General features: G+C 43.1%; 2 long non-coding RNA genes across 2 annotated transcripts; both read right to left on the bottom strand.

The window, feature by feature from the left end:
* Nucleotides 1-672: 672 nt before the first annotated feature.
* On the bottom strand, nucleotides 673-1,722 carry LOC119127563. The gene is made up of 3 exons (XR_005098849.1): nucleotides 1,531-1,722; nucleotides 1,498-1,500; nucleotides 673-1,323 (listed from the first exon to the last, which is right to left on the bottom strand). It is a non-coding gene; the product is annotated as an uncharacterized LOC119127563 (long non-coding RNA).
* A 15,938-nt stretch (nucleotides 1,723-17,660) lies between these two features.
* On the bottom strand, nucleotides 17,661-22,973 carry LOC119127584. The gene is made up of 2 exons (XR_005098869.1): nucleotides 22,915-22,973; nucleotides 17,661-17,749 (listed from the first exon to the last, which is right to left on the bottom strand). It is a non-coding gene; the product is annotated as an uncharacterized LOC119127584 (long non-coding RNA).
* Nucleotides 22,974-25,267: the final 2,294 nt, after the last annotated feature.

The following is a 25,267-nucleotide window of genomic DNA, read 5'->3' as shown; positions in this document are numbered from 1 at the left end:
CGATGGAGATTAAAAAACAAACAATATTTGACAATAACACACCATCAAGGATTGCACCATCGCATCAAACGATGTGTCGTCAATTATGAATTTTACTGACTAAGTGTGTTGGGCAGGATGGCTGAATGCGATGCGCGATTGACAACAAACAAGAAGAAAGGTGTGATTTCAAGTTTTATTTCGAGGGAGATTTTCTTCAAAAATTGTTGTACCCATGCATAATGCGCACCCCAGATTTTAGGACAATAAATTAGTTAAATTTTGCGCATTATGCATGGAAAAACATCCTGCGCCACCTAGACACCCCAGATACGTACGCCAGGATCCCGTTTGTGGACTTCAGCTCGGCGTTCAACACCATTGCTCCTGGCATCCTCCACCAGAAGCTCATCCAGCTCGCGGTGTCTGCCTCCACCTGTCAGTGGATCACCAGCTTCCTGACCAACAGGAGACAGCATGTGAGGCTGGGGACCATCACATCAGACACCCGGACCACCAGCACTGGCGCCCCACCCAGGGGTGCGTACTCTCCCCACTGCTCTTCTCTCTCTACACCAATGATTGCTCCTCAGGCGACTATTCTGTGAAGCTCCTGAAGTATGCGGATGACACCACTCTCATCGGACTGATACGGGACGGTGACGAGACTGCGTACAGACAGGAGGTGGAAAGGCTGGTCCACTGGTGCAGCCAAAACCACGTGGAGCTGAACCCGCTCAAGACCGTGGAGATGACAGTGGACTTCAGGAGAGACCCTTCGTCACTTCCACCCCTCACCATCCTCAGTAATGCTATTCCCACCACAGACACCTTCAAGTTCCTGGGATTCACAATCTCCCGGGATCTGAAATTGACCGGCCACATAGACTCTGTCTGGAAGAAGGCCCAGCTGAAGTTGTACTTTCTGAGACAGCTCAGGAAGTTCAACCTGCCAACGGAGCTACTGAAGACCTTCTACACTGCTATCATCCAGTCTATCCCCTGCACCTCCATCACTTTCTGGTTTGGATCGGCCACCAAACAAGACAAGCACAGAATGCAATGGACAATCAGGTCAGCGGAAATGATAATCGGGAGCAACCTCCCATATATCCAAGACTTGTACCTGTCCAGGACCAGGAAGCGTGCAAGTAACATCTCTGCAGACCCTTCTCACCCAGGTCACAGTCTGTTCAAACTACTCCCCTCCGGATGGCGTTTCAGATCGGTGTACGCCAAAACCAGCAGACACAGACACAGCTTCTTCCCCCAGGCTGTCGCTCTGATGAATTCACACCACTCATAGAGACTCAGAGACATCACTGTGCAATAAGATCCTGATCTCTTTTTTTATACGATGTTTTACCAGGTAAGCCAATTGAGAAAATTTTCTCATTTACAATGGCGACCTTGAGGCAAGGTGTGTGAAGTGTCTTGCCCAGGGACACAACGACATGTGACTGTGACAGAGCTGGGATCGAACCACCAACCCTCCGGTTACTAAACAACCCGCTCTACTGCCTGAGCCACAGCTGCCACACTCTCGCTCACCACTTAAATGTTGTTAGTGGCCTGAATGTTGTCACTCAAATGTCGTACAGAGGCTGAGATCAACCGGAGTCAAATTCCCTGTTTGGCATGCACAAATTTGGTCAATAAAGCTTATTCTGATTCAGATTCTGAAGCAACAGCTTGCTGGACAGTAAATCAAGTTTGCCTTCAACCCTCCCGGAGCCCCACACTTCGGAGGATGCTGGGAACGAGAAATCCGCTTGTTGAAGACCGCTCTTCGAATCACCATTGGAGCCCAGATTGTGACCAATGAGGTGCTGCGCACAGTGTTGATTGAAGCAGAGGGGATGCTCAATTCAAAGCCCTTCGGCTACACCTCATCAGAGGTAGCAGACCCCGAACCCATTACTCCCAACTGTCTCCTCATGGGGTGGCGGGATGCATCGCTGCCACAAGTCGTCTATGAAGATTCACAGATTGTTGAGTGGAGAAGATGGAGGCACAGTCAAGTGCTTGCTGACCACTTTTGGCGGCATTTCCTCAGGGACTACCTGCCAGGACTTCAAGCACGCCAGAATTGGCAGTCTGAATCAGCAAACATACACGTGGAAGATGTTGTGATGATCGTTGACAACCAGCTACTACGAGCCTTTTGGCCCGTAGGGAGAGTCTCTCAGGTGTTTCCCGGACCGGACACCCGAGTCAGATCAGCAGAAAAGACTGTGAAGGGAAGAACCTACGTCAGACCTGTGGCAAGACTTGTCAGTTTGCCTGCCCTACCTAAGGACGATTAATCACCCCTTGGAGTATCCTTTTCTGTTGTTCATATTCACAAGTGAATAGGGGGGCAGCTGTAGGAAAGGCTGCTAGAGGACTATGAGACTGTCTCCAGAGCTTAGAGCCCGCGCCGTGTCGTATGTGTTAGAAGGAGAAATGAGGAAGAGAAAAGAGAGACGGTGGCGATAGTTTGCGAGTTCGGATTTTTACCTACCGTAATTTTCGGACTATAAGTCGCACCGGAGTATAAGTCGCACCAGCCATAAAATGCCCAAAAAAGTGAAAAAAAACATATATAAGTCGCTCCGGAGTATAAGTCGCATTTTGGGGGGCAATTTATTCGACAAAATCCAACACCAAGAACAGTCATGAACGAGCAACAACAGGCTAAACGATAGGTATGCTAACGTGACATAAACACAAACTAAGAGCTGAGAACGGCCCTGACGTAAAATTCAGAGTTATTAAAAAAAACATTACATAAATAACACGTTAATAAAACCATCTGCGTCACTCCAATTCATTAAATCCATCAATCGTCCTTTGTCAACAATGCGTGCGCGCCGCTGACGGCTCTTGCACTTCAAAATATTCCACAGGCCCATATAACAATATATAAATTATATATCAAATAACTATTATATAAGCAATAATGTTATCAAACCATCTGTGCACTCTAAATCATTAAATCCATCGATCAAATTCCTCGTCCTTTGTCAACATCGCCGCGCGTGCGCCCTGACGTCAGCCTCGTCGTTATTCCACAGATCTACTATATAACTATATTGTAGCGTTAACAAAGTTCAAGGAAAGACGTGGCTTTGGTAAACGGCTCTTTATTTAACAAAACAAACTTACAGGCGTGTGGCGGCGTGGACTTCCAGCCTCGGAAGTGGAAGAGAGCTCCATAGAATAGGACCGGGCGTGCGTAAAAGCCATGACCGAGCCCCATCCACCGTCCTCGGACAGCCACCCGGCCGAGCGCCGGCCCTCGACTTCCATCCACGGAGGTGAAAGACAGCTCGGTAGAGTAGGACCGGGCGTGCGTAAAAGCATTGTCCGAGCCCCAGCCACCGTCCCTGGACGAGTCGATCTTTGTCCTTTATGTAAACAACCGTCGCGCTGCTGACGTCAGCAGCGCGACGCGACGTCACTCGACGGAGCTCTCTTTCACTTCCGTGGATTGAAGTCGGGCGCCGGCGCTCGGCCGGGTGGCTGTCCGAGGACGGTGGATGGGGCTCGGTCATGGCTTTTACGCACGCCCGGTCGCGCTGCTGTCGTCACTTGAAATTCAAATTACAGTAATCCCTTGCTACATTGCGGTTCGTTTATCGCGGTTTCACTTTTTTTTTTTTTTTGAAAAGTTTTGAAAAAAACATATATAAGTCGCTCCTGAGTATAAGTCGCCCCCCCACCCAAACTATGAAAAAAACGCGACTTATAGTCCGAAAATTACGGTAGTTTAAGTTTAGTTCAGCTTAGTAGTTTACCCCACTTCAGAGTGTAAGTAAAGAAAGTAAGTTTCACACGTTGTTTATTGTTTATAACTAACAGCCTCTTTGACTGCCAGTTAGTAATACGAAATGTCCTTGCGCATGTTTAAGAGAGCTATCATTGTGGTTTTGCATCCGCGTGTACAACTTTGAGTTGCGCTATCTTACGTATATATTTTTGTGATATTTACATTATTGTAGATAATATATGATTAACACTATAATAATATTATATCATTATTATTTGTTTTATAGAATCACACACCCACATAGGCACAGTTGTACTGAGGCTGCCAATCTAATTAAAACTTTAGAAACCCTGAGACCACCTCTCTTTCTTGGACTCGCTACAGTGTTCGTTCGGCATTACCCTACCAGCGCATAAGTGTTAGGTTTGTTCAAAGTTGTTTATCTTTAATGCTCGCTATTCTAACAGAAATTACCAAGAGGCAGCCTTCACAGATTAACTATTTAATGTATGCCAGAAACATCACAGCTGTGGAGCCTTCTCTGCGAGATGCGGAAGAAGGTCTAACTCCCACCACCAAGGTTCCTGCTCTTATACTACTCTGGGCCGCCTTCCTGCAAGGAGGTGACTCTGCCTAGCCTGTGTGATAATGTGTGACCTTGTAGTCTTAGCTGACAGCGACTTCTACGTCCGTGCAAAGAGTGTCATAGAGAAGAGAAAGCTAATGAAGCAAGAGAAAAGTTACAGCGATATAACGGCATAGCTCAAGCTACCTAGGTAATCACGTGTCAAAGAGGCCTATTCTAACATAAGCCAACAATATTTTTCACCTGGGATGAATAAAGTTTGGTCGAAAGAAAAACCAAACAAACAAAAACTTGGATTGGTGGATTGCATGCATGAGACAAAAGAGTGTTTCATTTGCAATGTAAACAAATCCCTTTCTTTGGCAGACTTCAATGTTTGTGTGCCAAAATGATACGTCGGACGGACTGAGATGTTAGTCTGCACTAGACCCAAAATGGGATGATTACACAGATAGACAAAAAAAAACTTCAGTCCTCAGTCCTTTTTAATCCGTCCCTGGGAGAAAAATGCCCACCTCTGTATTATTATTGTTATAATTATTGTCTGTAAGATATACATATTTTTGATGTAATGGAGTAAAAGTAGTATTTCTTCTCAAAAATACTCAAGTAAAAGAAAATTGTTGGATGAAAACTACATCAATCAAAAAAGTAACTTAAATGTAGCGCGTTACAACCACCTCTGGCCAATAGTCTTATTTTAAGTACAGTATTCCCTTCGCATTTTCAAAGATTTGCTATTGTATTAAGCATTATGTATGTATGTATGTATGTATGTATGTATGTATGTATGTATATGTATATACTATGTATGTATGTATGCATTTATTTATTTATCAATTTATTTGAAAAGGGACAAAGCACGTTAACGACCATTAATGATAATTACAAGTACTAATAAACATCAGGTTTAAAAAAAAAAAAAACATAGCTACAGAAATCATGCCCAAGAAAACACACTTGAGACAAGGCAGTAGAAAAACAAACCTGTGAATTGTTCCTCCCTCTTCAATATGAGCTATATTAATACCATGGGGAGAGCGCTTGGAACCACGCCCACCAGTTATCTGTGTGCCCAAACCCTCTTGGCCTTTCACCAGGTGCATTTTCCAGATGTGGCAAGCTTCCTTTGGCTTTAAGAAAAAAGAAAAACAAAAACAAACCATTTAAAAGTGTTTTTCTTGTATTTCAATACAATACAAATGTATTTATATCGTGCATTTGTCAACAGCTGCAGCTGTAACAAAGCGCTTCACATATAGCAATGAGACAACCACAAATTAATATACAGTTGTAGAACAGTTGAAACCCAGTCAAAAAACAAAAATGGGTCTTGAAATGAGTTCTAAATATGGGCAGTGGGGGGCCTTGCCTAACATTTGAGGGGAGTGCCATTTCAGAGGAAAGGACCAGCAACAAAAAAAGCTCGATCCCCCTGAGGCTCCACTTGGTCTTTGGCACGTCCAGTAGCGCCTGGTCTGCGTAAAAGTGGAGGAGATCAGTGAGGTTAACTGGGGCAAGGCCATTTAACAATTTTAAAACAAATAGAAGTATTTTAAAATAACAATTGATTTGTACATGTGGTTTTTGGAGTTACAGGGGGATAAACCTGGAAGTTATGGCATGGAGGCCTTGATCCCGCAGTTTAACTGGGTCGAAAGATGAGAACCACCCTCTGACAAGTCCTGTTACAGTTCCTCAACTGTCATTCAGGGACTTTTTCAGCACCTTTCATTTTACGTACCATATTGCATTTGCCATCTTCGATATTGCATTTCACTGTGCCTTTAGTTTAAAAGGGACCACGGGGGTGGGATAGTCCATTTTTGTCAATTACGCTTCCTATTATTTTTCTTGAAACGTGTCCTTGCTATCTTTTTTATATTCATACCCTGCTTATGAAGAGAAATTACCTCCTTTCTTGACCTCTTTAACTGTTCCATGGATCAAGTTGCAAAGATGCAATTAATGGTCTGGAGGAGGAAAAGTATCACAGTCTTTTTAAATTTACTTAAGTTTTGACTGTTGCGGCTCTGTTCTCACCTGTTTTCAAAACCTGATTGAAAACATTTTATTGAAACCTCTGAAAAATGTACAGCAGTGAGAGGGACAAACTGGCATCAACTTCCACCCTGCCCTGCTGCTACAACAACAAAGCGCTCTGTGGTAATGAAAGAAATACGAAGCATAATATTCACAAACCGAATGCTTACCATAAAAATGAAGTGTACATTTGCCGCAGGAAAAGTTATAAAAGGGAAGCTAAAGCTGTTCGTTTTCTCAAAATTAAGCAATTTCCACTGAGAAGTGGAAGCATCCATGTTTAAATATTTAATAATAATAACAATAATAATACATTTTATTTACCGTAATTTTCGGACTATAAGTCGCTCCGGAGTACAAGTCGCATCAGCCATAAAATGCCCACAAATGTGGAAAGAAAACATATATAAGTCGCTCCGGAGTATAAGTCGCATTTTGGGGGGCAATTTATTCGACAAAATCCAACACCAAGAACAGTCATGAACGAGCAACAACAGGCTAAACGATAGGTATGCTAACGTGACATAAACACAAACGAAGAGCTGAGAACGGCCCTGACGTAAAATTAGGAGTTATTCAAAAAACCATTACATAAATAACACGTAAATAAAACCATCTGTGTCACTCCAATTCATTAAATCCATCGATGGTCCTTTGTCAACAATGCGTGCGCGCCGCTGATGGCGCTTGCACTTCAAAATATTCCACAGGCCCATATAACGATATATAAATTATATATCAAATAACTATTATATAAGCAATAATGTTATCAAACCATCTGTGTCACTCCAAATCATTAAATCAATCGATCGTCCTTTGTCAACAATGGGTGCGCACAGCTGACGGCCCTTGCACTTTAAAATATTCCACAGGCCCATATAACGATATATAAATTAGATATCAAATAACTATTATATAAGCAATAGTATTATCAAACCATCTGTGCACTCTAAATCATTAAATCCATCGATCAAATTCCTCGTCCTTCGTCAACAACGCCGCGCGTGCGCCCTGACGTCAGCCTCGTCGTTATTCCACAGATCTACTATATAACTATATTGTAGTGTTAACAAAGATCAAGGAAAGACGTGGGTTTGGTAAACGGCTCTTTATTTAACAAAACAAACTTCCAGGCGTGTGGCGGCGTGGACTTCCAGCCACGGAAGTGGAAGAGAGCTCCATAGAATAGGACCGGGCGTGCGTAATACCGGCCGGGTCATACCAAAGACTATAAAAATGGGACCCATTGCCTCCCTGCTTGGCACTCAGCATTAAGGGTTGGAATTGGGGGGTTAGATCACCAACTGATTCCCGAGCGCGGCACCGCTGCTGCTCACTGCTCCCCTCTCCCCCAGGGGATGGATTAAAATCACACGGGGATGGGTTAAATGCAGAGGACAAATTTCACCACACCCAGGTGTGTGTGTGACGATCATTGGGACTTTAATCTTTAATCTTAAAAGCCATGACCGAGCCCCATCCACCGTCCCCGGACAGCCACCCGGCCGAGCGCCGGCCCTCGACTTCCATCCACGGAGGTGAAAGACAGCTTGGTAGAGTAGGACCGGGCGTGCGTAAAAGCATTGTCCGAGCCCCATCCACCGTCCCTGGACAGCCACCCGGCCGAGCGCCGACCCCCGACTTCAATCCACGGAAGTGAAAGAGAGCTCCGTAGAGTAGGACCGGGCGTGGGTAAAAGCCATAATAGTTTGTCAAACCTTCTGTGTCACTCCAAATCCTTAAATCCTTCAAACTCTTCGTCCGCCGTGTCACTTAGAAACAAAACCGCTAATGATGCCGGTAGTACGTGGGGCCCTTCGTCATCTTCGTCATCCCGTGATCAATCTTTGTCCTTTATGTAAACAACCGCCGCGCAACCCGCGTCGCGCTCCTGACGTCACTTGAAATTCAAATTACAGTAATCCCTTGCTACATCGCGGTTCGTTTATCGCGGTTTCACTTTTTTTTTTTGGAAAGTTTTTGAAAATTTTTGAAAAAAAACATATAAGTCGCTACTTATTATAAATCGCCCCCCCACCCAAACTATGAAAAAAAACGCGATTTATAGTCCGAAAATTACGGTATAAGGCGCCTTTCAAGGGGCTCAAGGTCGCCGTACAGACATATAATAGCATAAAAAATGACCGGAGAGCAGCGGCAGCAAGTCGCGCCAGCGTTCACTCACATCCGGTAGTCACAATTACAACATATTATCAAGATAAAAAAAAAAAACGTGACCTACGTATACACTATGTACAAAAAAACTGCGTTAGCTTAGCTCAGCCAGTTAAATTAGGATTTAATTTTGCCAGTTGATAAATACAGAAGGCATAAACATGCAACAAACACAGAGATTAATATAATAGACATTTTATTTTTTATATAGTGCAAAATATTATTTATGTGTTATTTATTTTTATTTTTAATGTTTTTGTCTTAACTGCATAAAAAGCAATAATAAAAGTGTTCTTGAACTGTTCTGCTGAGTATGAACGTGTCTGGTTGTGTACACATTAAGTCACGTTATGGTTGGGGGTGGGGGGTAGTAAATTGTAATGTCCCTACCAAAGCTAAGACCAAACCTACGCCATTGGTTACAGGTTTAGTTTGCACATCAGAAAAATGGTCTGTTTAGGAACATTAAAGCTCTTCCAGTGATTTCAACATGCCAGGAGATCCTAGTGTAGATAAAATATGGACAAGGAATGCCCCCTTTGTTTTAAAATGTCAGAATTTCCTGGGATTGAGTGGGTCTCATTGACAGCATAGCTACAAATATTAGATCTCGAAAATATTTTTGACACTGTGATCCATTGGTGGTGATGGAATAATTTATTATGAGCTATATACAAGAAGCTTTAAAAACTATACTATAATAATGAACCATGGGTTGGATTTACCTCATTGTAGCGATGCATTACATCACACAGGACAGATGGCAGAAATCCTCCTAATTCCATTATAGTTATAATCCATGATAGAGCCTCATGTCTACGCCAATCACTGCATACAGTAAGGGATGAAAATCCAGTGTTCATGTTTGGTTGGCCATGTGATTAACAGTTGAGTTAACGATAACACTGAAAAAAATGCGATATGTAACACTACAAGTTAAAAATACTGCCACGAGCTCTAGAAATTCGGATCTATGTTTATGTTGTAAAAATGAAAATACATCACTTAACAATAAAGGTGTGCAAGATACATCAAATTAAATGAGCTTTAACAGTTGGTTTAAAATAAATGGAAATGACCATATGCATTATGATACGAAGTCAAAAATAGTTTTCAACCATGGAGGCCAGATCAGTGCGAAGTTATTTCATGAAATCAAATATTTGTCATGGAACAGAGACAGGGCGACCAAGTGCAACACGATCCTTTACTGAAAAAGGGGGAAAGGGAAGTGGAACGCTGGGCTTGCGGTCTGGCGTGGCTGAGCAGCGGAGCACAGCGCGTAGTCGTAGTCGGAGGCAGGCAGTTTGTCGAGACAGGCGGCGATCAGAAGCGTGGTCAGTCAGTTTACAGAAGCCGTTGGCAACAGAGATCGTTCAGGGGACAAAAAGGCAGTGGTGTCACGGGCAGGGTAAGTAGACGAACTGACAACCACTGGCAGAATACAGAGAGGTTAAGTAGGGGACCTAACGAGCTGTAGCAGGTGCTGGCAATTCCTTGATTAGGGCTTGGCTGGAAGTCAGGTGACGCAGGAACGTGACAATATTTTGTGTAATACTGAATTGAGGTAATTAAATCAACTTCTATTCAACTGCTAATGTAGAGAAACCAGCTAAGTAGTGGTAAAATGTGGGTTAGAGAAAGACAGCTGGTATATTAACTCATACCAGAGGATTTTTTATATAAATCATTTGTGGAATATCTTATGAACCCAAAAGCTAAAGAAAAAATCATGTTCATAGCCCTTTAAGTCAGTACTGTGCTTGGAAGAGTAAAAAGATGCTTATTGGCTATTCCTATTTGTTTGATAATTTTATTTCATTTATTCATTTTTTTGGTATGGCGCCACTGGCGCCACTGTGAGTGGCAGCCTCCCAGCAGTGTTCTCTCTTTTCCTCTTTATTTCCTTCTTTTCTCCTTTTTCTTTCTTTCCATTTGTCCATTCGTCGATCCTGGTGCCTTCTACCGCACCTCGGCGTCTGCAGATCGCTTCGGATCGGATTTTTTTTTTTCCCTGGGTCCGGGATGGCTGCGCACATCGGTTGGGACCGGCGTGACTCTACGACGGCTTTCTGCTCATCCGGCCGGTGCTGACCGGGTCCCACGCCTTGGCCTCACAGCCGCGACCCCTGTGGGGAGTCCGCTCCCTCGTGCTCGTCGGAACCAACAACCTCCGCCGTGCCAGCCCCATGATAACCATCTGCACGTGCCCCGACTGGGTGCCCAGGACGCTGCTCACATGTTTGCCTGTTTTGTGATGTTTTACCGATTCACGACCACGGTCCATTGGGCGCCGTTGAACTTGGCTGCCCTTACACCTGTTTTTGTGTTTTGGGGTGTTCTTTGGTGTTGTGTGTGGGCGGGGGGGCTGGTTGGCCGCTGTTACTTTTTTTTCCTTTGTCTTGTTGCTTTGCTTTGATGGCTTTTAACTTTCGCACTTACTGGCTTTCTTTGTGGCGTTGTTGTGTGGCAGCCTTATAAGAGCCTATTGAGTTGCGCTCATGCCACCTGTGTGTCTTTTATATAACCGCTCTGTGGTATGAATACTGCTAGGGCCCGAATTTCCCCATCCCGGGTTCAATCAATCAATCAATCAATCAATCAATCAATCAATCAATCAATCAATCAATTACTGACATTTCTTCTGACATGACAACGTGTGTATGGTCTTCTTACTGTTAAATTGTCCCTTGAGGCATTCAAATTACAAATATAGCTCAATTATAAATAAATTATGAGAAGAAAGCACACTCGACAATGTAAAATAGGTCGACCATTCATTTGCATTTTAAATGTGTATCTAGACACAGCAGCATGGGGTGTTTAGTAAGCGTCCTCCTCAGGATGTTGTCTTGGCGACTGTGAGATTTAACCGTCAATCATGTATGCAGTCTATACAGAACAAAACTTTATGCATTTGGCACATACTGTATGTAGTCTGCATGTAGTATATAGTCTACATGGCTAGTTCTCCCAAACTGTGGTCCAGTTCCATGCTCATATGCTAACTCATGTAAAGGCTCATTATTTTCTTCCCTTCAGAACTAATCGCCGGATTCACCGCTTATAATATTCCAGACGTGCTGGGATAAAATAAACATTTTGGATGTGATTTGTGTGTGACTGTATTTGAGCGGTAGAAAAATAGCTCTTGCGACCACTTACTGTTGCCAACACAGTCATTCATTTAGGAACGTTTTCTACCTTGAAATATATCAGCTTCAGTTGTTACCAATAAACTGGCAGTATATCAATACAACACAATACCTTTTAATTGAGTCACACGCACGCTATCCGAAATTCATGATACATTGTCATTAAAAAATTTATCAATTAATTACCAATGTAAAATAGTAACTTAAAAGTAATAACTGACCTATGCCGACAGTAATATTGGAAAGACACTTGGGTAACACTTTATTTGAATTTTGTTCATAACACTGTCATAAGACTTTCATATTCATGAAATGACACCTGTTATGAACAATGTTCCCTTTAATTTTTCATGTATCTGGGCATACACACAAGCTCCCTGAGCAAACTGAGGACTACTGTGAGCAACATCAGGTGGCCAACCCGCGGCTCGCTCTTTGCCGGGGGGGTGGGGGGTTGGTAATGGGACGTCAAACGCTGCGTGTTCGCTTCGCTTCGGGGGGGGGGGGGGAATGTGGGATGTTGTTTATGCGCTGGATAGATTTTCTTGTGCGCTGAGAATGTGCGGGCAGTGCGCGATTGCGCACGCGCGCAGCTTAGAGGGAACATTGGTTATGAACATTAATAAATCCTTATGACAGATGTCATTAAGTGTCAGTCTGTAAATTATGTCACTTTTGATGCAAAGTTGACATAGTTTCATGTCTTTGTCATGACAACTTGACATATAAATTGTCATTTTTGATGCTAAATTGACATTGTTGAAGATGTCTGTGATTACAATTTGAGATAAACGAGACAATATATGTCATAAATATGATGTAGCATACCTAATTTTAAAACGTCAAAAAAAAAATCTATATCTTAACATGACATTAAACTGTCATACATGTAAGGTTTTGATGGTGGTTGCGTAAATTTTTTGGCAGTACAGTGCTCTCTTGCGGGAGATGCATTCCAGAACCTCCCGCGAAAAATCCGATGGATGGATGGATGGATGGATGGATGGATGGATGGATGGATGGATGGATGGATGGATGGATGGATGGATGGATGGATGGGGTGGGTGGATGGATGGATGGATGGATGGATGGATGGATGGATGGATGGATGGATGGATGGATGGATGGATGGATGGATGGATGGATGGATGGATGGATGGATGGATGGATGGATGGATGGATGGGTGCCTGGGTGGGTGGGTGGCTAGATGGGTTGTGTGTGTCGGTAGGTGTCGGTGGTTGGATGATGGATGGCTTTCAAATGGTCATAATTAATAATACGAAATAACACATTTTGAAGAATCTTAGTTCGAAGATGAGATAACTAAAGATGATGTGTTAGATCCGCTCTAATATCAAAGCAGTAGAAACTTAGTGATCACTGCAAGGGACCAATAATTTGTTAAATAAACTGAGATGACATATGGGCAAAAGCAGGAGCATCACATAAAAATAATGCTACTGACAAGAAAATGAGAAATATATGGACCTGAAAATGACACACAATCATCCGTTACAGATCTAAAGATGCCTTAATTACCTGGTTATAAAGACGACTGGAAAAATAATTCCTTTCGCTCTCCAACAGTTGACTGTGACTCCTTATAGGCAGCGTAGCAGTGCCTCTGCAATGATGATGGGGAACTTTGAAATGAGGAAAGGTGCAATCACTTTCCTCTGTTGGCAAATGTGTGGCGAATATATGCCTTGTTTTTTCATTTGAGGGGCTGACTTCTTTATCGACGAAGTGAGACAAGCTGAAGTTGCTATAACGCTGAAATTCTGAGTCAGTGTCATCTTTGTTCTCTCTTTTGCAGCGCGACCTTGACGTGACACCAAGTTTGCGCGTACGTTTGCACGTTACTGGACTGCCAATGGAGTCGGAGGAAGTTATGCACTGTGGCTGGTCATCACAAGAGTCATTACTGATGGGAGTACTAAGACTGTCATCAACACCACAGGGGGGAAGAGGAGCTTTTCGCTTGACTCGCCGCAGCAGGACAAGGTAAATATATCCTCCATTCCAGCATTGATCTGCCAGGTAACTGGAAATAAACATTCAAATATAGGGAAAGGTTAAATGAGGTTAAATACACTGTACATAGCTTTTCACAGCAGGCACTCTAACATTGGACAATGTCACCAGTGCCAGTGGTGAAACAACAAGAACTTTAGCCTTCTCTGCAGCTTTAGTCGATTGGTGTAATAAATAACAATAACAACAACAATAGGACATTTGATTTGATCATCATCAATCATACTGTCAAAGTTGAGAATGTGATGTGAATGTCCTCTAATAATTATAATTTTAAATGTTAGGGGGTTGAATCTGAACCAGGATTTGATACAGTGGAAGAATGCACAGAATAGAAGTCAATTTATGCATAATATAAGCTGTTCAAAAGACTGAGAAAAAATCTATGGCATATCACAACTCAGATATTCTGTGCACAAAGAACCTCTGCAGTTACGCAATGAAAGCTATTACACCAAGGTAAAGCCCTAGTTATACTAGTAGTAGACAATTTGATTTACAGTGGTACCTCTACTTATGAACGCCTATATGAACTTACAAACTTTTTGAGATACAAACCAGAGCCTCGCGATTTTTTTGCATCTACTTACGAACCAATTTTTGACTTCCGAACACCCAAGCCCCCCCACCCCCTCCTTGTCTCCTTTGCTCTGCCAATCCCTGTTTGTCTTGGCACGTTAGGAGTGTAAAAAACAAGTAGTGTAGCCGAGTATGTCTCTTACGACGATCTATATGAAACTCGAAATCATAAAGGAGCATGGCGAAAGCATGTGTATCGTCGAGCTCGCAAGGGAGTATGGCAGGTGTTGTGCCAAAGTTGGTACCACTGTGAAAATCAGTATCCCCTGTCGCAGGAAAACGCACGCAGATTGAGTGAAAGGTGGAAGCTGTTGCCGTGCAGCCAGTACCAGCTTGTTTTCAATAAAAACATGAGGAACACACTTTTGTGTTTGTCAATTTCATCTTTAGAAGCTCGGCTCCTTTTCTTTTCTTTTCTTTTTTTAAGTTCTCACTAGCGTTCCGCGCGAGGCGCATTCAATGACCACTCACCTGGTCGGAAAACTCAATAATCCAACCAAAATGTAATGTACCTATGTGAGCACATTACAGGGAGTACATAGAAGGATACAAAAATGTATTAGCCTGATTTTCTTTTGTCTTCTCAGGGGTATTTTTAGCAAGTGTAGAAAGTTAAAACAGGTTCCCCTCTCCCCAAGCAAAGTTAGGAGGTCAAGAAAAAAGTGACATTTATTTGTTGTTATGAAGGTTTGAAAAAGCTAAATCAAAACTGTTGTTTTGGTTTTCTGTGTCTTTTACACAGAGTAATAGGGCAAAAAAAGTGACTTTTGGGATAGTTTAACACGCATAATTTGCTTTTACATTGATACCTATGAGAAACGTTACTTCTACTTACAAACATTTCTACTTACAAACCCAATCGCGGAACCAATTAAGTTCATAAGTAGAGTTACCATTGTATTAGTAAGTATTTAATCTTTGCAATCTTCACACAAAATGTGGTTGACTGGTAATAATTTCTTCTGTAGACCTACCTGGCTCCATTAACATCCACTCCCACCATGAGCTGTCCATTCAGTGACAGCAATTCATCTCTCAGTTTGATTCTGCCAGAGCAGGCTGTTGGGCTTCCTTTTCTCACTTCTGTTACCCAGATGCAGCCCACGTGCATGATGGGGATCTGATCTCTTCTCTTCCTTGGCCCTCCCTTTTTTCTTCCATCAGGATCCCCAAAAATTGGAATATTTCCAAAGCTAAGTCCAAAATCAGGTGGATCGTTTTCATTTTTCCTGATAGAAATAGCATGAACTTCAACATCTGATCCTTCGTTGTAGGATGACAGGTTAGCTGGTGAAACTGAGTGATCCTCAATGAAGTTGAAGTTGATGTATTCTACTAGCTTCTTGATAGCAGCCACACACAGGGACAAGTTCTCCAATTGAAGAATATTGTTATTGTAACCACTGCAAACTTTATCGACATTCTGGTCACATCCCTGTGAAAAAAACATAATCAAACAATCCAGTCAATTGAATGTTGATAAATTTAAACCATTGTAGAACCTTCGTCTTGTCTTTCAGGTCAATTTTACCCTATTCAGTGTTTAACATCTTTAAATATATTATTTACATAATTCTGCATGAGTTTTTATTCACATTTCATTACTTTTTCAAATTACTGTATTTTTCGGACTATAAGCCGCGTTTTTTTTCATAGTTTGGGTGGGGGGGCGACTTATACTGAGGAGCGACTTATATGTGAATTTTTTCATACATTTTCAAAATAAAAAAAAAATAAAAAAGTCAAGTCAAGTCAAGTCAAGTCAAGTTTATTTGTATAGCCCTAAATCACAAGCAGTCTCAAAGGGCTTCACATAGACAAAAATTGACAATTATTCTCAAAGCATCCCCTGATCTTAAGCTCCCAAAAGGGCAAGGAAAAACTCAAAACCCCTGCCCGGGGAAAATGAGAAACCTTGAGAAGGGACCACAGATGGAAAAAAGTGAAACCGCGATAAACGAACCGCGATGTAGCAAAGGATTACTGTAATTTTAATTTCAAGTGACGTCAGCAGCGCGGCGCGCGGTTGTTTGCATAAAGGACAAAGATTCGATCACGGGATGACGAAGATGACGAAGGGCCCCACGCACTACCGGAATCATTAGCAGCTTTGTTTGTAAGTGACAAGGAGGACGAAGAGTTTGAAGGATTTAATGATTTGGAGCCGTTTACCAAACCCACGTCTTTCCTTATACTTTGTTAACGCTACAATATAGTTATATACTAGATCTGTGGAATAACGACGAGGCTGATGTCAGGGCGCACGCGTGGCGTTGTTGACAAAGGATGAGGAATTTGATCGATGATTTAATGATTTGGAGTAATAATAATAATAATAATTCATTCAATTTATATAGCGCTTTTCAATAACCCAAAGACGCTTTACATGGAATAAAAAAGAGTGGAGGGGGGGGGGGAGAGAGACAGTAGGTTATAGTTAACAAGACATCGGTCAGCAGTGGGAAGGAGATGGATGGAGGAGCAGGAGGGGCGGGAGCGGAGGTTGTTGAGGTTGCCAGTACGGGAGGTGGGGGTGACGGGGGGTTGGTAGTCCAAAAAGAGGAGATGGGTGAGCCATCGGGGAAATGCCGGTCAGATGTAGCGGCGACGGCGAAGGATCCCAGCCTCGTGTGGAAGCAGCAGTGGACCAGGTGGTGATGCCGGTCGACCTCGACTGCACCCGCTCGAACGGCAGGCCCCAACGCACCACGGCGGCACACAGCAGAGCCACAGTTGGCGAGCCCGCAGGGAGTGGAGCCCGTCCCCCAAGGAAGCCGGACGGAAGGCCAGAGAGCCGGGCCAGAGCTGCCGTCGAGTCCACAGCAGGCGGCCACAGGCTCCGAGTCGGGAGGCAGGAGGGTCCGGTGGTGGTTTTGGCCAGTTGGCTGTTGGCTAGCTGGCTAACGTAGTTGGTAGTCCAAGGGAGAGGAAACAGATAGGTGAGAGCGGAGCTGCGGGGATGCGAGGTGGACGGAAGACAACACGAGAAAAATAAAAGAAGAGACGGGTGCACTGAAAACGGGAAAACGAAAAACAAGTAACGGACACGGTCCGGGACAGAAGCGGCAGTCAACAAATCTGACGCCAGCGTGCTCTAACCCGGAAGACAACAGACGGTGGGGGAGGAGTTGGATAGTCAGCTGAGTTGACACAGATGGTTTGATAATATTATTGCTTATATAATAGTTATTTGATATATAATTTATATATCGTTATATGGGCCTGTGGAATATTTTGAAGCGCAAGCGCCGTCAGCGGCGCCCACCCATTGTTGACACAAAGGACGATCGATGGATTTAATGAATTGGAGTGACACAGATGGTTTTATAAACGTGTTATTTATGTAATAGTTATTTGAATAACTCTGAATGTTACATCAGGCCTGTTCTCAGCTCTTCGTTTGTGTTTATGTCACGTTAGGATACCTATTGTTTAACCTGTTGTTGCTTGTTCATGTCTGTTCTTGGTGTTGGATTTTGTCGAATAAATTTCCCCCAAAATGCGACTTATACTCCGGAGCGACTTATATATGTTTTTTTTTCACGTTATTGAGAATCTTATGGCTAATGCGACCTATATTCCGGAGCGACTTTTAGTCCGAAAAATACGGTAAATCGCCTTCTATTATGGAGAAATTTTTCATTTGAAATAAAAACAGGAAAATACAATCCTTGCCCTGCGTCATTTTGTTGTTTCTTTTCACAAGTATTCTTTTTATAATAATGATGTATACGTCCGAAATGTTATTTATGAAAGAAAACATTTTTTATGACAATATTGACTAATGGGCAGCTCGCTAGAGCACTGGTTAGCAGGTCCGCTTCACAGTTAGGAGGGTGAGGGTTCGATTCCACCTTCGGCCCTCCCTGTGTGGAGTTTGCATGTTCTCCCCGTGCCCGCGTGGGTTTTCTCCGGGCACTCCGGTTTCCTCCCACATCCCAAAAACATAGTTGGTAGGCCAATTGAGCACTCCAAACTGCCCCTCGGTCTGAGTGCGGATGGCTGTTCGTGTCTGTGTGCCCTGCGATTGGCTGGCAACCAGTCCAGGTTGTCCCCTGCCTGCTGCTTGATGACTGTTGGGACAGGCTCCAGCATGCCCGCGACCCCCGTGGGGACAAGCAGTATAGAAAATGAATGGATGGATGGATGGATGGATGGATGGATGGATGGATGGATGGATGGATGGATGGATGGATGGATGGATGTATGGATGGATGGATGGATGGATGGATGGATGGATGGATGGATGGATGGATGGATGGACATTTCATTAGGCAAATAAGTGCCTATCTCCTCTCCAAGCTGGGCCACAGGTACGGATATAGTGACTATTCAATAACAGTCTTCTTGCCCTTCTGAAAGTCGTCACCTTACTGTGGTGAATCGGTTTGCATGTCCCAGGAGCTAACTTGTCAGGAGTGTTAATCCCTTGGCAGGGTCATCCATAACAAACAGGTTTTAGGTGAGGGACTAGACTAGGGCTGCATAATTAATTGAATTTTAATCATGATTACAATTTTGACTGCAGACGATCTCAAAATTCATATAGAAATCGAGGAAAAACGATTACCCTATTGGCCCGAATATACAACGGTGTTTTTTGCATTGAAATAAGACTGAAAAAGTGGGGGTCGTCTTACATTTGGGGTCTAGACATTATACCCATTCACAACGCTAGATGGCGCCAGAATCTTTAAAGCGAATGCTGAACTTAACTCCCCAGACCAAAGCGAACCCCTGTCACGAAAAATAAAAATAAAAATAGCAGTAGCACGGAGAAGAAAAATAAAAAATATCGGTAAGAAAGAAAAGAGAAGAAAATAAGAGAAGTGATAACAGAAAATGGAGAAACATAGCGACAATCTGGAGAAAAGTGGGTCGAAGATCGGCTAGGTTAACCGGCAGCTGAGGAGAAGTTATGATGCAAACTTCAAGATGATGGTGATAAATGAGGCAGAGTCTTCAAACAATTGCAAAGCGGCAGTGAAATATGATGTCACTAAGTGTAATGTACGGAGATGGAGAGCTCAAAAAGATCGCCTAAAAAATACTCACAATCAGAGAAAAGCTTTCTGTGCTCCTCAAAGCGGCCTCTTTCAAGACGTGGATAAGAAACGAAAGGACAGGATGCCCATCAGCAGAGCTGTCATTCAGCTCAAGGCCGTGGAAATAGACAAAGAGCTAATCATACCCGCCGCTGACTTCAAAGCAAGCCTTGTCTGGTGTAAAAGAATGATGCGGCGTAATGGACTAATGATGCGGCGTAACGGACTAATGATGCGGCGTAACGGACTAACGCTGCGACGCAGAACAAGTCTAGCCCAGCGCCTGCCCTCTGACTTTGGAGAGAATCTGTTGTCATTTCAGTGCTATGTGATCAGCACTCTTTCCCACTGGATCAGATTGGCAATGCTGATCAGACACCTGTGTTTTTTGACATGCCAACACCTGTCACTGTACACAAGAAAGGTGAGAAATCTGTTATTATAAAATCCACTGGAAATGAGAAGAGCCGCGTTACCGTCATGTTAGCCTGCCTCGCAGACGGAACCAAACTCCCTCCGTATGTGGTTTTAAAACGTAATACAGTACCTAAGAAGGCGATGCCAGCTGGCATTATTGTACATGCCCAGGAAAAGGGCTGGATGGAGACCGAGCTTGTAGTGGACTGGCTCAAGGTTGTGTGGGGCAGACAGCGTGGGGGACTCAGAAAAAAGAGGAACATGCTGATTTTAGATGCATTTTGTGGACACTTGTCTGATCCAGTCAAAAAACAAGTGAAGGCGATGAACGGCGACTTAGTGATTATTCCGGGGGGAATGACAAGTCAGTTGCAGGTGTTGGATGTTGGGGTCAACAAACCATTCAAAGACAATCTGCAAAAGAAATACACAGAATGACTCCTGTCTGGTGATCACGCACTCACACCGATGGGAAAGATTCAGAAGCCTCCAGTACGTTTGCTCTGTGAGTGGATCCTCCCCACGCATGGGATGCAGTTTCCCCAAAAAAAAATGTTGCATATCAAAAAGCCCTGGACGGCAGTGAGGATGACGTGCTATGGGAGGAGCCAGCGGAGCCAGAGGATGGGAGTGAAAACAGTGACACTAAGCACAGCGAGGCAGAGGATGTTTGTGAGGAGTAATGTTCTGACACGACAGATCTCAGCTACTCTCAAGTTTACACCAGTTTGTATTATTTTATTGCAATGTTTTTCATTATTCAGATTTGTTTCAAGATGACAGTTACAGTTAGACTTCACTATGATGGTTAATGCAGTTATAGCAATTTTGTTGTTTTAAAGTTAAAGTTAAAAGTTAAAGTCCCAATGATCGTCACACACACATCTGGGTGTGGTGAAATTTGTCCTCTGCATTTAACCCATCCCCGTGTGATTTTGATCCATCCCCTGGGGGAGAGGGGAGCAGTGAGCAGCAGTGGTGCCGCGCTCGGGAATCATTTGGCGATCTAACCCCCCAATTCCAACCCTTAATGCTGAGTGCCAAGCAGGGAGGCAATGGGTCCCATTTTTATAGTCTTTGGTATGACCCGGCCGGGGTTTGAACCCACAACCTTCCAGTCTCAGGGCGGACACTCTACCACTAGGCCACTGAGCTGGTTTTATCACAGTAGATTGGTTTATTTACATTTCAAAAACCAGAAGCCATTCATTTACAAATGTGATTGCACTTTATTTTACATATTTAAATGTTCAGATATTAAGATGTGATAGACAGTTTTTGCATGATTTGAATGAGGCAAAATAACATCCATTTTCTCTCGAATATATTGTTATAATCATTTGTTTCAGATGTACTGTAATTATCTTCTGTATAAAAATTAAATTTGGTGTTCAAAAAGTATTTTTTCAAACTTGAGTCTTGAAAAAGACGGGGTTGTCTTATAATCAGGGTCGTCTTATATTCGGGCCAATACGGTATTTCGTGTTTCTGTTCTGAGACGTGCATGCGCAACTCGACCGCTACGCCCCTGCCCCTGCGTGTGTGGAGAGTGGAAATCCAGGACATATTCAACAGGCAGTGCCTGAAGGCGAAAGACCATGTCACTGGTTTATATTTGGACGATCGTGAACTGTAACAAATTTTTGCTCCATTTTAAATGGCAGTTTACTTTCATTCAAGGATGCCAGATTTTCTCTTCCTAGATTTCAAAATAAAACCCAGCTGAACACACTGTAAACAAGGCGAGAGGATTTGGAACAGGTACCTTCCCAAGCAAAATGAAAACGGCTAAGGTTATCCCACTGTATAAAACAGGAGATAAACATCTCTTTACAAATTATAGGCCTGTTTCTCTATTATGTCAATTCTCTAAAATCTTGGAGAAGCTTTTCATTGTGAGACTGCATAGCTTCACTGAGATACACAACTTGCTGACAGCCAATATGGATTTAGAACAAATAGATCAACAACTATGGCACTAATGGATTTGACGGAAGAAATAACTAACTGTATTGACAATAAGGAATATGCGGTCGGAGTATTTATCGATTTGAAAAAAGCTTTTGATACCATTGACCATAACATATTATTGTATACAATGGAAAGATATGGGATGAGAGGTGTAGCATTGAGCTGGTTAAAAAGTTACATTACTACCGTAATTTTCGGACTATAAGTCGCGTTTTTTTTCATAGTTTGGGTGGGGGGGCGACTTATAATAAGGAGCGACTTATATGTGTTTTTTTCCAAAAAATTTCAAAAATGTTCCCAAAAAAAAAAAGAAAGTGAAACCGCGATAAACGAACCGCGATGTAGCAAGGGATTACTGTAATTTGAATTTCAAGTGACGTCAGGAGCGCGACGCGGCGTGGCGGTTGTTTACATAAAGGACAAAGATTGATCACGGGATGACGAAGATGACGAAGGGCCCCACTATTAACTATTATGGCTTTTACCCACTCCCGGTCTTACTCTACGGAGCTCTCTTTCACTTCCGTGGATTGAAGTCGGGGGTCGGCGCTCGGCCGGGTGGCTGTCCAGGGACGGTGGATGGGGCTCGGACAATGCTTTTACGCACGCCCGGTCCTACTCTACCCAGCTGTCTTTCACCTCCGTGGATGGAAGTCGAGGGCCGGCGCTCGGCCGGGTGGCTGTCCGGGGACGGTGGATAGGGCTCGGTCATGGCTTTTACGCACGCCCGGTCCTATTCTATGGAGCTCTCTTCCACTTCCGTGGCTGGAAGTCCACGCCGCCACACGCCTGGAAGTTTGTTTTGTTAAATAAAGAGCCGTTTACCAAACCCACGTCTTTCCTTGAACTTTGTTAACACTACAATATAGTTATATAGTAGATCTGTGGAATAACGACGAGGCTGACGTCAGGGCGCACGCGCGGCGTTGTTGACGAAGGACGAGGAATTTGATCGATGGATTTAATGATTTTGAGTGCACAGATGGTTTGATAATACTATTGCTTATATAATAGTTATTTGATATCTAATTTATATATCGTTATATGGGCCTGTGGAATATTTTGAAGTGCAAGCGCCGTCAGCTGCGCGCACCCATTGTTGACAAAGGACGATCGATTGATTGTTACGTCAGGCCCGTTCTCAGCTCTTCGTTTGTGTTTATGTCACATTAGCATACCTATCGTTTAACCTGTTGTTGCTCGTTCATGACTGTTCTTGGTGTTGGATTTTGTCGAATAAATTGCCCCCCAAAATGCGACTTATACTCCGGAGCGACTTATATATGTTTTTTTTCACATTTTTGGGCATTTTATGGCTGATGCGACTTGTACTCCGGAGCGACTTATAGTCCGAAAATTACGATAATAGACAAAAGTTTGTTAAGATGGGTAATCATATATCATCATGCCTAGACATTACCTGTGGAGTCCCACAGGGGTCAGTTTTGGGGCCCATATTATTTATTTTGTACATAAATGATATTTGTAAGGTGTCAACTATCTTTGAATATATTATTTTTGCGGACGACACCAACATCTTCTGTTCTGGTAATAACTTAAAGAAACTATTGGAGACTATTACGACTGCATTGTCCAAACTAAAAATATGGTTTGATATTCATAAATTATCACTGAATGTAGACAAAACCAAACTGATGGTATTTGGAAACCGTAAAATAGATACACGGGTTCAAGTCACAATAGATTTTTAGGAGTAATATTAGATAATAAATTCTGTTGGAAACCTCATATAAGATACGTTAGAACCAAAGTAGCAAGGAGTATTGCAGTACTGTGCAGTGCAAAACATATTCTGGAGCAGAGAATGTTGTACACTCTGAATTGTTGTCTTGTCTTACCATATTTGACTTACTGTGTGGAGATATGGGGAAATGCATACATAAGCACTTTAAAACCATTAATTATACTACAGAAAAAAGCTATGAGAATTGTACACAAGGTTGGATTTCGAGATCATACAAATAATTTGTTTTTAAAATCAAACGCTTTAAAGCTAATGGACTTATTCAAATTTAGACTGGCACAGATAATTCAAGATTCAAGAGTTTTTATTCGCCATGTTTGAGCGTGCCAAACTTCGGTACATCACAGCCTCTGTTCAACATCCCATGATCTTAAACTCCCAGGAGGGCAAGGAAAAACTCAAAACTCCAGCTAGGGGAAATGAGAAACCTTGAGAAGAGACCCCAGATGGGAGGGTCCCTCTTCCAGGATGACCAGGCTGCAATGGATGCAGAGAGGACACATAGTACAAACATCCATCCATTTTCTGAACCGCTTCGTCCCCACGGGGGTCGCGGGTGTGCTGGAGCCTATCCCAGCCGTCATCGGGCAGTAGGCGGGGGACACCCTGAACCGGTTGCCAGCCAATCGCAGGGCACACAGAGACAAACAACCATTTGCACTCGCACTCACACCTAGGGACAATTTGGAGTCGTCAATCGGCCTACCAAGCATGTTTTTGGGATGTGGGAGGAAACCGGAGTGCCCGGAGAAAACCCACGCGGGCCCGGGGAGAACATGCAAACTCCACACAGGGAGGGCCAGAGGTGGAATCGAACCCGCACCCTCCTAACTGTGAGGCGGACGTGCTACCCAGTGCTCCACCGAGCCGCCATAGTACAAACAGTGTAGACAATTCAAAAAAGGTGTGGAGAGCAGGATGTTATTGCACAGCAATGACTCTGAGACTCTAAGAGTGGTGTGAGTTCATCAGAGCAACAGCCTGGGGGAAGAAGCTGTCTCTGTGTCTGCTGGTTTTGGCGTACAGAGCTCTATAACGCCGTCCGGAGGGGAGTAGTTCAAACAGACTGCAACCTGGGTGAGAAGGGTCTGTAGAGATGTTACTTGCACGTTTCCTGGTCCTGGACAGGTACAAGTCTTGGTTAGATGGGAGGTTGATTCCAATTATATTTTCTGCAGTCCTGATTGTCTGTTGCAGTCTGTGCTTGTCTTGTTTGGAGGCCGATCCAAACCAGACAGTCATGGAGGTGGAGAGGACAGACTGGATGATGGCAGTGTAGAAGGTCTTCAGCAGATAATGCATCGAGCAAAAACTCAAAAACTCCCAGGGAACATTCAAAAATCATTTATTGAAAAAGATAAGGGATATAATTTGAGAAGAAAAGGCAACTTTGATAATGGGTATGCTCGCACCAATCTCAGGAGCAGGTGCATATCATCCTATGGAGTAACTGTGTGGAATGGGCTAGAAGATAAAATGAAGGAAAGCAGAAATATAGTTCTATTTATAAAAATGTGGAAAGGAATGATATTTGCTAATCACCAAAAAGAGGAAAATGAAGGTGACTACTGTTAATCTTCTGGATTATAAACTGATTTTGTTGTTTTTCTCTTGTTTTTTTGTAGTTTAATGTACTCACTTGGAACTAAGTGATGGATAGGGGTAGGACATAATAAGCTTAGGCTTCTTCCTACTCCTTTTTGAACAGTGATGTATATTGTTTGTTGTTTGTTTTGTTGTATGTTTTTTATTGTTTTTTATTCTTT

Source organism: Syngnathus acus, chromosome 9 (assembly GCF_901709675.1).
Source record: "Syngnathus acus chromosome 9, fSynAcu1.2, whole genome shotgun sequence".
NCBI lineage: Eukaryota > Metazoa > Chordata > Actinopteri > Syngnathiformes > Syngnathidae > Syngnathus > Syngnathus acus.
This window is presented reverse-complemented; position numbering and strand designations above follow the sequence as displayed.